This window comes from Hylobates moloch, unplaced genomic scaffold (genome assembly GCF_009828535.3).
Source record: "Hylobates moloch isolate HMO894 unplaced genomic scaffold, HMol_V3 SCAFFOLD_5, whole genome shotgun sequence".
Lineage (NCBI taxonomy): Eukaryota > Metazoa > Chordata > Mammalia > Primates > Hylobatidae > Hylobates > Hylobates moloch.
In genome coordinates, this window is record NW_026652280.1 from 109,391,237 (window position 1) to 109,404,062 (window position 12,826).

Sequence of the window (12,826 nt, forward strand, 5' to 3'; positions counted from 1 at the left end):
GACTAGGAAATCTGGTGAAATAAATCAGTCCACCAGTTTGCATGGTCAGACAAAAGAGAAAGGATGCTATTGCTCACACAGCAATGCCCACAGAACTCCAACTGGAGCCCACACGAAATCATTTAGTCAGGCAAATCTTGGCACAGTTACTATGTACAGTATTAGTCATTTATTTAACATTTAAAGAGATCCCACAAACTTCTGTTCAGTGTTCTCAAGAGGAATCTGCATGAAGAAAACAGAATAAACAGGTAGAAAGCAGACAGTTTGATGCAGCAGGAAAAGTGCTAGAATAAAGTTAGGGAGCAATGCAGAAGAAACATACAAAGAAAAGGGAAACTAACTCTAGATGCCCGTGGAAAACCTTCAAGGAAAAACAAACATGAGTTTTCTAGGCAGATAAAAGAGCATGAAAAGTTTGATGTATGTGATGGTTAATACGGACTGTCAATTTGATTGGATTGAAGGATGCAAGATATTGATCCTGGGTGTGTCTGTGAGCGTGTTACCAAAGGAGACTAACAGTTGAGTCAGTGGGCTGGGAAAGGCAGACCCACCCTTAATCTGAGTGGACACCATCTATTTAGCTGCCAGAGTGGCTAGAATATAAAGCAGGCAGAAAAAAATGCAAAAAGACTGAACTGGCCTAGCCTCCCAGCCTATATCCTTCTCCTGTGCTGGATGCTTCCTGCCCTCAAACATCAGACTCCATGTTCTTCAGTTTCGGGATTCAGACTGTGTCTCCTTGCTCCTCTGCTTGCAGATGGCCTATTGTGGGACCTTGTGCTCATGTGAGTTAATACTTAATAAACTCCCATATATATACATATATATATCATATATATACCATATATATCATAGTTTATTAAGTGCTTATATATAGTATATTATATATATATCGCCTATATATCTCCTATATATATAATATACTATATATACATATATATATGTATATATCTCCTATTAGTTCTGTTTCTCTAGAAAACCCTGACTAATACAGTGTAAATTTCTAGTTGCCTGTGGCATAGCAATGTTGGGAGATTCAACAGGAGATATTTAAATTATAAGAAATCATTTACAGTCATCCATTTTTTACCTACAATAACTTAGATTCTGAGAATAAAGGCTCTAGTAAGCATGATATTGAATTTGGACTTTATCCTGTGGGAAATAGGGAGGAACCCAAGGTTTTTAAGTCAGAGTGACATGTGTGGATTTTTAAAATAAGGTAACTCTGGAGGAAATACAGAGCAGGAACTACAGTAGGAAGAAGCCGATGCCAGGAAAATTGGTGAGGAAGCTGTACAAACAGTCCACGCATGAAGTAGCCACAGCCTGAACAAAGGAGAGAAACAGGAACAAAGGCAGAGAAAGAGAGAGAGAGAGAGAAAGAGAGAGAGAGACAGAGACAGAGAAAGAGAGTGAGTAGGGCCCATGTAAGAGTCCCTTCTTCGGCTCTGTTCTGTTTTACAGAAACTAACTTTCTTCTTTGGTCTCCATTGTTGACTAGCTTCCATACAAGTTTGACTTAGAAAAGGTGCTGGAGGAAAACAGGAGAGTGAGAGGATGGAGCAAGCCAGGGTTGTTCCATTGTCCTTCTAGCCTTAAGAGTGATAGTGGCTTCCTGCTTTTGCTAATATCCCTTTTTGTTTCTTAGTTCTTCCATAACCTACTTAAGTCAATTTCTTGAATAGTAATTACTTCTCCTCTGTTAGATACACCTGGAGGGGTGGTTATTTTCTTGACTGGACAATAGGAAAGTTGAGAGCATCAATGCAAAGTAGAATGTACGAAAATTAATGACCTTGGATATGGAGGTGAAGAAGAGGATGACGGTGAGAACAACTCAGATTTCAAAGAAATATGGGTAAGAAAAATAATAGAAGCAAATACTTACTGAAAGTTAGAGTGTTCCAGGAACCATTCTAAATGTTTTACATACAGTAACTCATTTAATTATCGCAACATCTATATGAGGTAGAAACTTAATATTATACAGTTTTACAGGTCAGAAAAACTAAGCCTAGAGAGTTTAAGTAACGTAACCACAGTCACAAATTAGTAAATGACAGCCTAGTGGTCAGTAACCTAGACTGAGGATGGAGAAGGATCAGACAATGAGCTCAGATCTGGACTTGTGGTGTACAAGGTTCTTTCTGAAATCCAGATGTTCTGTAGTTGGAAATATAGTCCATACCTTAAGAGACAGATTAAGGCTAGAGATATGGAGGTGTGACTCACTGTTATATAACTAAGTGTTGAAACTATAGAATGTCAGGTGGAAAAAGACCAAAAAAAAAAGATTTAATACTTTGGCAGTGAATATTATTACATAAATGAGGCAGATGAATTGACCCATTCTCTCTAATGCAGAGGCTATGGACAAGATGACCACCAATAACATGCTTCACAAATTACCATGCTATGCTTTTATGATATAATCCCCAAATTTCCCTGTTGCATCACTAACTTGTCACCACTTAATAAATTAGATTGTGAGTTTCTTGGCAGCACTGACTGTATATATTTCAAACAGTCAATCAAACAACAAGTATTTACTGAGCTCTTGGTATTAGGTCCTGTAGGGGATTTAAGAGAAGCCCAAGGTATTCTCTGTTCCCCAAAGTACTTAACACAGGCTGTCGAATATTCGGTACCTCTACTCTGTGACTTCACTTGCACTACATGCTGGGGCTCAGTACATACTCATAGAATAAGTTTTTAATTCAAGACAAGAAGGTAGTGAAATTCTTACTCATTTTTAAAGCCTTTTTAAACAATAATTTAGGGCACTTTGAAGATGTCTATAATTTCCCATATCATCTTAAGGAACTTCTTTGTTGCTAAAGAATGTAAGTCACAAGATGAGATCATTCCTTTAACATTTATTGAACATTCCGTGCATTAAGACAATGGAATAAATCCTGGGGATACAAAATGGGGCAAAACTTAGTTTCTGCCCTATTGAGATCCCCTGAGAATGACACAGAATAAAAGCAATGATTGTAAAGCAATATATAATGTGTTACAATGGGGCCATTCACTGGCTGCTGCCAGAAGCTGCTCAAAAATGCACCTAACTCAGCCTAGAACTGGGTATCAGGACATGCTTACGAGATAAGGTGGGGCTAGAACTGAGTCTTGGCAGACAAATCAGAGTGAACTGGAGAAGAGGGTGAGGACATTATAGAGGCAAGCATCCTCAACTGCATGGAGGTGTCAGAGTACATGACACATTCACAGGGGCCGTGTGTAAGTCAGAACAGCTGGAAAGAAAGGGCTGCGTTAGGATGTCACATAAGGGTGAGTCTGCAAAGTTACAGAGAGGTCAGAACTGAAGGGCCTTGTTAGTCATATGGAGAAGCTTAATTATATCCCCAGAGCAGTGAGAGGAACCACTGAAGGATTTTAATTAGGGGAATGAAACTATTATATTTACTTCTAGGTAAAATCATTTCACTGTTGACGGGTAAGGTATTTGCTACTGGTTGTGTGGGGTCGCGGGGAGTGGAATGTGGGACTGCTAGAGCATTTGGGAGACAAGTTACCGAAATCCTGGTGAGAAATTACGAGGGTAATGTCTTTCTCAAGTCAGCCAAGAATCCTGTTCACAATGACCTTTGGTTTGGATGTGCAAACAGGAGGAATTTATTTTCCCTATCTTTCTTTTTTAATGATTATTATTTAATGTAGGTTATAACCCTTCCTGGAACCATTTGCTAAGACCCCCAGAAAGAGGCAGCCATTAAAATTAAGCTGAGTGAGACGGAAAGTGGGGCTGTAAAACCTCCACCACAGCCACCTGGAAACAGCAAACGTTAGGCTTGTGAGTCCTGGCAGGCTTCACGGGAAGGAATCATGAACTTTCAGTTAAAACAGAAGAGACCATGAACTGGATTCTTTTGACTTGAAGTTTTCTTTCTTGTCTTTTTATTTTGAAGTTTTAACCTTAAAGTGAGAGGAGTTACGAGACTATGGAAAGGGTCAACATTTGTCCTTCCTAATTCTGGGACAGATTGTATTCAGTAAAAGCAATTAGGAGTTGGCAAGAAATCTTCGAAGTCAATAATGTTAAAGTATGATTTTTGAAAAGGTAAAATCATGAATCTCAGGCAAACATGTTATGAACAAGTGTCAAACATTTTATTTAACTTACTAATTGATGAGGGAACCAGTAAGATCTAAACACTGGTGCTAGGCTCATTTGAGAAACTGAGTGTGCAGAGGCTATTTAATAGACTGATGGGCTAGATACAAAACTGGTTAATGTGCAACAGGTCCATAAGCCTTTAGGTTATATGTTCTACCAGACAGGGGTTATCTACATCCTATTGAACAAAAATTTTTATGGTAACATTTCCTGCAAAAGAGTTGTAAGATCAGCTGGGTGCAGTGGCTCACGCCTGTAGTCCCAGCACTTTGGGAGGCCGAGGTGGGTGGACCATGAGGTCAGGAGTTTGAGACCAGCCTGGCCAATATGGTGAAACCCTGTCTCTACTAAAAATACAAAAATTAGCTGGGGGTGGTGGTGCTCACCTGTAATCACAGCTGCTTAGGAGGCTGCGGCAAAAGAATCACTTGAACCCGGGAAGCAGAGGTTGCAGTGAGCCAAGATTGTGCCACTGCACTCTAGCCTGGGCGACAGAGCAATACTCCGTCTCAAAAAAAAAGAGTTGTAAGATAGAAAATCAGTAGAAAGTCACACCTAGCACTGCCCTGAAAAACACCCTGTAATTAGAGGCCTGTTTACAATTGTTGGACAATTTTACTGACAACAGACAGAGCTTTTGGTAAGAGTGGCACTTCACATCTAGCATGCAGAAAACCCAAAATTTTACCAACAAAGTCTTATTTTGGCACAAAAATATTGTGTTGCGCTGGTAGAAAAATTGATTAAACATATGAACTGACAAATCAAAAAGAAGAAACTGTTCACTGAAACAAGTAGTTTAAGACACTGAAACTGTTCACTCTCATAAGGAGTTTAAGAAAACCTTGTAAAAACAGTAAGTATCAATTTCCCCTTTCAAGTTAATAAAAACAAGCTTAGATGATGCTCTCCACCATTAACAAGACTGTGGGGTAAACAAACACTTCCACAATGAGCATATAAGAATATACACAGAGAGCAGCTTTCTGGACCTGGGGCTCATATTCCAGTCCTTCAGGCCCTTGTCCATTGTGTGTTTTGCTATACAGACTTGCACAAGAGTAGAAAAATGGCAGGGATAGAACCCAAAGAACCTCCATCTACCCTAGAACCTGTAGCTTATGCTAGGACCACCATTGTGTTAGTCTAGTAGGGCAGAGAGGTCCCCAAAACATTCATATTCTGCTTCTAATTTAAAATATCATCCAGTCATACCACTCTGGGGAAACCACTGTTGAAAAAGACATAGAAGGGGGAAGTTTGCCACGTCTTGAAATCAGGAGGCTAGTGCCATTGCCTGGGTGCCCTTCATTCTTTGTTTTGTGACCTTTTGCCTCATTGTAGCCTCCTCCCCAATTCTGTCTCCCTTCTGTCCTCACCCTACCACACACACACACACACACACACACACGTGCACACACGCACACACACGCACATCACAGATCTGGTAAACTCATTCACACAGTGCTTCTTGATTTGTGTTATTACTTGCAAGGATATTTCCATTTCAAAGGAAAATTTATATTTATCTCATATTTGGATGATATGTAACCCAAATCTCTGTTGATAGAATTCAAACCTTCTGTGGATAGAGAAGTAGAAAAAAAAATCAGACTGATGAAGGAGGTAAATTTCTGGAGACCAAGCACCTAAGTGATGTACTTCCACAAATACAGGGTACAGTGAAGAAATGCAAAGTTGTCTTCTTGTCTTTGGGAGTCTTTGTTCATAGGGACTGACAGATAATAATGTTTTCCTGACCAAATTGTGAAAAAAGTTATTGTCTCAGGAAAACACCATCCTTTAAGTGTAATGACCTAGAAATGAGCTTACTATTTTCCAATTATCATGTTGAGTATGGAGGATACCCAGTTGAATCCTTTGAACTTAGAATTCTAAGAAATTTAGAAATATTATAAGTAAACTAAAAAAAATAATAATAAACATTAAAAGCAAACACTTATTAAGTGCTTACTATGTTCTGAATATTCTAAATAATTTTACATAAATTTCTAACACATTCCCAGCTTGGACCAAAGAACAACACTATGACACATATGACTATTTTCATTTTACAGAAAAGGAAACTAAAACACAGGGAACTTGCTCAAGTCACACAGCTGGTAAATGTCAACACAGTTTATCATTAAGAATAGAAATATATGTCTAGTTATATATAACATATATAATATATACACATACACACACACACACACACACACACAGTATATTTGAGCTACCAACACAGACATTCTGGAATTTTCTCTGGGATCTAAACTCAGAGGTCTCCTGGGTTCAGTATCATAGATAGGAGGCATTGGGCTAAGGACTGAAAAAACAGTGATATAACAGAAGTGCCTAGACCCAAATGTTATTACTGTCACTGACAAGAATATGGCACTTCATTACAAAGCCCCACTGCCTTCTACCGTACATTATGCCTTAGGCAACACACGGCCCAGATAGCACAACACAGCCTGGCAAAGCAGAGATGAGCCTGGAGGCTGGAAAGCGCTGGTAGGATGAGGAATTGCATGATCAAGGAGTGGGCCAAGAAAAAGAGCTGAGGTAATGAGTTTTATCCAACAGGTGGAGGGAGGTGTTGCAGTCTGGGTGGTGCAAAGAAATCCACAGAGAATAATGCTACACTAATGGTTACAGATAGACTCATAATTCAGACCAGAAGCATTTCTCTTTCATTTGTCTTCTTCTCACTCAAATGGTTGGTGCAAATATATTGCCATAGCTTTGTGTACTTTGTCTTCTCCTTGCCAACAACTGCAGCTTGGGGTGAGTACTTCTGGCTTCAGTGACAGTGCCCAGTGACTCTTTGCAAGAGCACGCATGGCATCACATTTGAGCTGCCTCCGCACCTCCAGAGCTCCTGGCGTAGCTGAAGAGTGCAAATATCAACAGTCTACCCCCAGGCTCTCCAGAGGCAGCATCTGAAAAGTGTGATCTGGCAGTTGGCAGGCCTCCCATGAGCATCCCAGGAGATTCCCCAGCTGTAAACCATGACCCTCTGACAAGTCGGATGACTGCCAGACTGTCTGGGAGTGGGGAGAAACAGATACCACTTACTCTTTCAAACTGGAAAGGGGGAAAGTCTGATTCATTGGTAGATAGGGTTTGCAAAGAGAGGACTGGTTATGGTGGTTGATGCTTTCTGGTGTTCTGTATTGTAAATGGATCTGTTTCTAGAATTAGGAATCACTTTAAGCAACACAGGCACACGCACGTGCCTACACACACAAACACACAAATGTGGATTTCTACTGATTCCAAAGTCCAGAACTGTGGAAGAACAATTTGTACAAGGAGAGCATTGAAACTTGCTTCTCTTCCAGGAAGGAAGGAAGGAAAGCAGGAAGGAAGGAAGCAGGTAGGCAGGTAGGTGGGGAAATGGAAGGAAAAAAAGAAAGAAAAGAAACAATCTTTTCAGGAGCAACTTGCTGCAAATTTTCAAGAAAACAGCTAGCTTAGCCTGTGAATGTTTTAATTCTTAAAAGTTTTGACAATGGAGGGAAAAGTAAAAGGAAGAGACAGAGAAATGTGGTAATTCTATGAATGTGTTTTAATTCCAATCAGGTTAAAAGAGATAGCATTACTTTCAGTATCTTTTAAAAATGCAGTTTAATTCCTATGATGATATTGTGCCTCTGTTTGCCTTATCCACCAAACACTAAATGAAGTGAGAGATAATTAAGATACCAGAGAGAGTGTCTTGTTTAACAACAACAACAAACTTCTGATCTGGATAGTAGAGTGGACCAAAGAAAGAGATTTTACATTCTTTATAAATCATCAAAAAAGAGCATCATCAATCCTAAATGATTTGGACATTTATTTGAATCATATTTTTCTTTCCAGATATACTCCAAGGTTTTTATTCTGCAATTACAAGTCTCCCATTTTCTGATTGTTTGTTTCTTCTCTGTAGCAAAACTCTGTACCTTCCAGTTTTTTTCTCTTGTCCACATCAAAACTGTTACTCTAAGTAGCGGAATAACCTCACATTTCACAACTACCATTTTACCCCTTACGTAATTATATTCCTGAAGTTTTTATCCTCTGCATTTCCTGTGAACTTGCCAGAAAGGAGAAAGAAGTACGGGCTTTCTCTAGGCTTAGTATCCTATGAATTCACCATTTTTTAAACAAAATGAGAGGTGGGCATGGTGGCATGTGCCTATAGTTCCAGCTACTCAGGAGGCTGACGTGGGAGGATCTCTTGAGCCCAGGGGCTTGAAACCAGCCAAGGTATTGTTTCTTAAAAACGAGCAAAAAAAACAACATAAGAAACAACAAAGTGGCCGCAGTGTTGTTTTGTTTTTCTACTGTTTGCTTCCCCTAAAGGAAGAGACCTTGGATTAAGCATGTAATACAAAGTCTGAAGCTATTCTGTAGTATACTTAAGAAATGCATCTAATGATAATGGTGAAGACTCCTAGATTATCAAATTAATAAAATTTAACACCACATTTCTTATCTACTAACATTAGCATTTAACATCATGTTCAAAAATTAAATTTTTATAGTAAATGCCCTGTTTTACAGAGTTATTATAGAAAAAAGTGTTCTTAACCATACTAGAAATATATTGCCTTACACAATTATGAATCACTAATTTTCAGGAAATTGCAATATAAGAAAATAATCTTAATATCACAACTGTATTAAAGTTTTTAATTTTTATTATTGTTATTGCAAAGGTAATTTGGAATCTTGTGGATCTCAAAGTGATTATTATGAATTTTAGTTACCATCTGTGTGGCTAGTAGAGCACCATTTCATCAGTCAGAAGACCAGAGTTCTAGACCTATCTTGGCCAACAAGCAATATGATCTAAGTAAACCACTCCTCTGGGCCTTCCTTTCCTGAGCTGTAAAACAAGATTAGTAAGCTAGATAATCCTTAGGGCCACTTTGGCTCTAACAGTCTACATCTATGTTATCACATACCAGGAGAAGTTATGGTTTAATCTATTTCTAGCTAATACAATGCCATATTACCTATATTTTACTTGAATTCCAAAGATCATAACACATGTAATCATTTGAAAAATTAATCATTAACAACAGTGGTAAAAAAAAACTAGGTATTTGAAAGGCAGAATATTTTTTGAATCAAAGACTATGTCTACACAATATCCAGACTTTGGTTTCGAAAAAAATAAATTAATACATTTCTGTCCAATATCAACTATCTATTTTCCCAGTTGCAAATTAGATTCATTGGAATACACAGAAAACTGGGTTACAAGCATGCTATTGAGAGAAGCTGTTATGATCACTCATGGAGAGGTAGATCAGTTATGATGCTGAGCAAAAGACTGAAGCATGTTAAACCTGAAGAGGACCCTAGAGAGAAGCCCAGACTTACCTTCAACAGATTCAATGACTAAAGTCTAAAAAGGTACAGTTTTAATTTATTTTATTTAATACTTAAATAATAAGCACCATTCTAGAGCTTTACAAATAGTCAATCATTCTTATATCCAACCTGTCCAACAGATACTACTATTATCTCCATTGTACAGAAAGTTCAAGAAACTTGTCCAAGGTCACATAGCTAGTAAGTGGCCTAGCCAGGATTTGAACCCTGTACTAGAGATTAGCTTATAATCATGGGTACTACATTTTGATAGAGAGAAAATAAAAAGTCTGCAGTAAGCTTCCAACATCCTTCAATACAAAGAGGCTATGAAAATGCCATAGCCTTTTGGTGGCCATGACCTTTACCAAGGAGTGAAAAGCATATCAGCTGACTGACTGTGTGAACTGACTGTTATTAACCAAAACACAGAGTGGATAAGTAAAATGGGTACCATTATCTTAGAAACATTATGTATAAAAGAGAGTAACTAATTGAGATTATTGAAAAGATAAGTTTTGAAACAGGAAAAAAATAATGAGTCAGAAAGAATGGTTCTAGCAGGTTGGAAAGGGCAGTACAGACATTGCAGACATTGATATAATGTATCATAGAAACAGACTTTTTTTATTATTATACTTTAAGTTCTAGGGTACAGGTGCACAAAGTGCAGGTTTGTTACATATGTATACATGTGCCATGCTGGTGTGCTGCACCCATTTACTTGTCATTTACATTAGGTATATCTCCTAATGCTATCCCTCCCCCCTCCCCCCACCCCACAACAGGCCCCAGTGTGTGATGTTCCCCTTCCTGTGTCCAAGTGTTCTCATTGTTCAATTCGCACCTATGAATGAGAATATGCAGTGTTTGGTTTTCTGTCCTTGCAATAGTTTGCTGAGAATGATGGTTTCCAGCTTCATCCTTGTCCCTACAAAGGACATGAACTCATCATTTGTTATGGCTGCATAGTATTCCATGTTATATATGTGCCACATTTTCTTTTTTTTTTTTTTTTGAGACAGAGTCTCGTTCTGTCGCCCAGGCTGGAGTGCAGTGGCGCAATCTCGGCTCACTGCAAGCTCCACCTTCCGGGTTCACGCCATTCTCCTGCCTCAGCCTCTCCGAGTAGCTGGGACTACAGGCGCCCGCCACCACACCCGGCTAATTTTTTGTGTTTTTAGTAGAGACGGGGTTTCACCGTGGTCTCGATCTCCTGACCTCGTGATCCGCCCGCCTTGGCCTCCCAAAGTGCTGGGATTACAAGCGTGAGCCACCGCGCCCGGCCCACATTTTCTTAATCCAGTCTATCATTGATGGACATTTGAGGTGGTTCCAAGTCTTTGCTATTGTGAATGGTGCCGCAATAAACATATGTGTGCATGTGTCTTTATAGCAGCATGATTTATAATCCTTTGAGTATATACCCAGTAATGGGATGGCTAGGTCAAATGGCATTTCTAGTTCTAGATCCCTGAGGAATCACCACAATGTCTTCCACAATGATTGAACTAGTTTACAGTCCCAGCAACAGTGTAAAAGTGTTCCTACTTCTCCACATCCTCTCCAGCACCTGTTGTTTCCTGACTTTTTAATGAGCGCCATTCTAACTGGTGTGAGATGGTATCTCATTGTGGTTTTGATTTGCATTTCTCTGATGGCCAGTGATGATGAGTATTTTTTCATGTGTCTGTTGCCTGCATAAATGTCTTCTTTTGAGAAGTGTCTGTTCATATCCTCTGCCCACTTTTTGATGGGGTTGTTTGTTTTTTTCTTGTAAGTTGGTTTGAGTTCTTTGTAGATTCTGGATATTAGCCCTTTGTCAGATGAGTAGATTGCAAAAATTTTCTCCCATTCTGTAGGTTGCCTGTTAGCACTCTGATGGTAGTTTCTTTCGCTGTGCAGAAGCTCTTTAGTTTAATTAGATCCCATTTCTCAATTTTGGCTTCTGTTGCCATTGCTTTTGGTGTTTTAGACATGAAGTCCTTGCCCATGCCTATGTCCTGAATGGTATGGCCTAGGTTTTCTTCTAGGGTTTTTATGGTTTTATGTCTAACATTTAAGTCTTTAATCCATCTTGAATTAGTTTTTGTATAAAGTGTGAGGAAGGGATCCAGTTTCAGCTTTCTACATATGGCTAGCCAGTTTTCCCAGCACTATTTGTTAAATAGGGAATCCTTTCCCCATTTCTTGTTTTTATCAGGTTTGTCAAAGATCAGATGGTTGTAGATGTGTGGTATTATTTCTGAGGGCTCTGTTCTGTTCCATTGGTCTATATCTCTGTTTTGGTGTACCATGCTGTTTTGGTTACTGTAGCCTTGTAGTATAGTTTGAAGTCAGGTAGCTTGATGTCTCCAGCTTTGTTCTTTTTGCTTAGGATGGACTTGGCAATGTGTGCTCTTTTTTGGTTCCATATGAACTTTAAAGTAGTTTTTTCCAATTCTGTGAAGAAAGTCATTGGTAGCTTGATGGGGATGGCATTGAATCTATACATTACCTTGGGCAGTATGGCCATTTTCATGATATTGATTCTTCCTATCCATGATCATGGAATGTTCTTCCATTTGTTTGTGTCCTCTTTTATTTCTTTGAGCAGTGGTTTGTAGTTCTGCTTGAAGGTGTCCTTCACATCCCTTGTAAGTTGTATTCCTAGGTATTTTATTCTCTTTGAAGCAATTATGAATGGGAGTTCACTCATGATTTGGATCTCTGTTTGTCAAAACAGACTATTTTTTAATCGCAGACTTGGTCTGTACAAAAATAGCACAGAGGGCCTGGCACAGTGGCTTATACCTGTAATCCCAGCACTTTGGGAGGCCAAGGCAGGCAGATCACGAGGCCATCCTGGCTAACACAGTGAAACCCCATCTCTACTAAAAATACAAAAAATTAGCCAGGCATACTGGCGGGCACCTGTAGTCCCAGCTACTCGGGAGGCTGAGGCAGGAGAATGGCGTGAACCTGGGAGGCCAAGCTTGCAGTGAGCCAAGATCACGCCACTGCACACCAGCCTGGGCAACACAGCGAGACTCTGTCTTAAAAAAAAAGAAAGAAAGAAAGAAAAAAGAAAAAAAAAGAGCAACACAGAAAATAAAGGCAAAAGTGGCATAAGTTTACATTGGAAAGAGCATTGGATGAAAAAAGCACCACAGGATAACTTCCAGCTCTGCCTCTTCTTGTAATGGTGGGTCCTTATACAAGTCACCTGAGCCCTCTGGACCTGTGTCTTCACAGCTGTATATTCTGAAGACAGTGGTATTTATACTACTTCCATCAGAAGTTATTCTGAAGCTTTAGTCCTCA